At 33.5% G+C, this 2,542-nt stretch overlaps 1 pseudogene; it reads right to left on the minus strand.

Moving 5' to 3' along the window:
- Positions 1 to 916: 916 nt before the first annotated feature.
- Positions 917 to 1,014, minus strand: LOC138829528 (U6 spliceosomal RNA; annotated as a pseudogene).
- Positions 1,015 to 2,542: the final 1,528 nt, after the last annotated feature.

Below are 2,542 nucleotides of genomic sequence, written 5' to 3' on the forward strand. Positions count from 1 at the left end.
GTACTTACTGTTGAGCCTTCCTCTATGGTCACATTCTCCTTATTCTCCCCAACTTCTAGTAACTACAATTCTATTCTCAACTATGACATCAGCTTGGATAAGGTGGGGAAGTGAGGGTGGGGACGTTTTTTCTTTTCATCTTCTCATGACAGTTAACATGATATACTGAGTTTTATTTTAGAAAGGTATATTGTTTTGACTAATAAACCAAAATTAATAAAAAGATAATAATGATAATAACAGTGATTTGAAGAACAAAACTAAAAAATCAGTGGCTTGACAAAAGTTTGTTTCTTCTCTCCTAAAGTCCAAATTAGGTATTCATGATAGTCAAGCAGCTCTTCTCTTGATGTAGGAATACAGATTCTGCCACGGATTCTGCTTAACTTTGATATTTGGCTTCCAGTGTCACTAGTGCAAGAAGAGAAAGGATAATGATTAGGAGAGTTTTGTAGATGAGGCCTGAAAATAGCACATATCATGGGACTGACAATATTACATGGCTAGAACTCTTTTACATGGCTACACATAAAAATCAAAGTAAGGTGTGAACTCAAAGGATACTGGATCTGAAAAATAGCTTTCCTTTAACTATTTTCCTATCACTCCAGCTCCTTCCTCCTCTGCATATTTCTAGTATTTTCTAGAACCTTCCTGATATGCTGCATCAAACTCTGAACTGGACTCTGTTAAATATCTCACAATATCTCCTACAACTACAAAACTGCTCTGCACACTAAATGAGTTCCTTACATATGGACTAAGGAGACAAACAATAATCTCTTAGGAGCTATTAAAGTATATATAGGCATTTCTTCATATTCTAAGTGGTCCCAGACTTCTAGAAATAGAGAGTTTGGCTCTACACATTTTATTATTCCTTTCCTTGCCATATAGATATACACTTGCAATATTTTAAAATATGAAATGCTTTAGCAATTTGTTTGTCATCCTTATACAGGAGACATGCTAATCTCTGCATCATTTTGATCTTAGTATACAGTATATGTTGCTGTAGCAAGTAGTTGATATTGCTTTCTATTGCCTTCAGCATGTTGATGCTCTAGTCAGCCCTTCTTTACTGTTTCTACAATATGCAGCAATGGATTCTACAACATATACAATCAAATAAATACAATCTCTAACAAATGTAATTATTCCATATTATATATTACATTGTTATATATTAATGTAATTACTAACATATATTTGATTATAGTTTACAAGAGAATAAATAAATGCGAAATTGTTCATGCTGTGGCCCCTGGGAGCACTTGTTCACTTTGCTGATGCCCATCCCTAAAATAATATAAACTTGTCTTCTTTCCTCTCTTCCTACCATTACCATGTGTTCATTGAAGAGTATTTAATAAATGAAGTCATCTAAGAATTCTAACCAAATCTACAATTTTATCAGCAATTCACCTTTATATTATCCCAATAAATCAAGACAGAAAGAGATGAAGAAGAAGAAATTAGAGAGCTAAAGAAGTCTTAAAAGTGTGGTGGATATTAAAGCAGATAGTTGTGACAGAGCTATGATAGACTTTTCAATAGCATCCTAGTTAAACCATGACAAGTCTATACATCCCAAGAATTTCATAATGCCTCTTCTTTAAACACAACATAAATATGGAAACATACATATAATTGCATCAAATCAACTTCATGAAGAAATAATATGGCTTGTCAGAGGTGTCTATCTGAATAGCATTGAATAGAGGCACAAATCTATTTCTAAAAGGAAACTAGAAGAATAATTCATGTATTTTTTAAACAAAAGTGGTAACAATTTCCATGATAAAGGGAAAAATACTTCAAATATTTCCAAGAATATTAAAGTCCATGGGCTCAGTCAAAATTTCTATGTACCAAAATCAATATCATTGTATAAGATAATGTTTGTAGAAGTTGTCATTTTAATTGACTTCTGTTCCCTTGGCCATTATTTTTATCATCACAGTGATTAAGGTGCTTTGAACTAAATGTTAATTCAATGTAGTCTGAAATGAAGCAGAACAAAATTTCTTTAAGCCACACTGACCGCTAGAGACACAAGATTATAAATATGCTGGAGTAAAATAAAAATGCATCTCAACAACATCAACATGAGTAAAATGGGTTTATATTTTGTCACAAGTAAGCACAATAAACTGAACTGTATGTAATACTCCACTAAATATACAGCATTGCAAGTTATTAAAATTTCACTGCAAAGACAAAAAGACAGAGGCAAAGAGAAATAATCTAGACCAAAAAAGACTTTGCAACAACTGAAAATGCCCAACTTTGCAAACAATTGAAATGTATGTACCGATTCAAGCCAGCCCAGGCAGGAAAGACCGTGAGACTCCTATCTCCAATAACCACCAGAAAACTGGAAAAGGTGCTGTAGCTCAAGTGGTAGAGCGCTCACCTTGAGCTGAAGAGCTGAGGGACAGCACCCAGGCCCAGATTTTAAGCCCCACGACTGACCAAAAAAAACAAAAACAAAAAACTATTTTCCAATTTGAAAAGCAACAACAAAATCAAAAAGAAATCT

This window comes from Dipodomys merriami, unplaced genomic scaffold (assembly GCF_024711535.1).
Source record: "Dipodomys merriami isolate MVZ:Mamm:240054 unplaced genomic scaffold, mDipMer1.0.p SCAF_1734, whole genome shotgun sequence".
Taxonomy (NCBI): Eukaryota; Metazoa; Chordata; class Mammalia; order Rodentia; family Heteromyidae; genus Dipodomys; species Dipodomys merriami.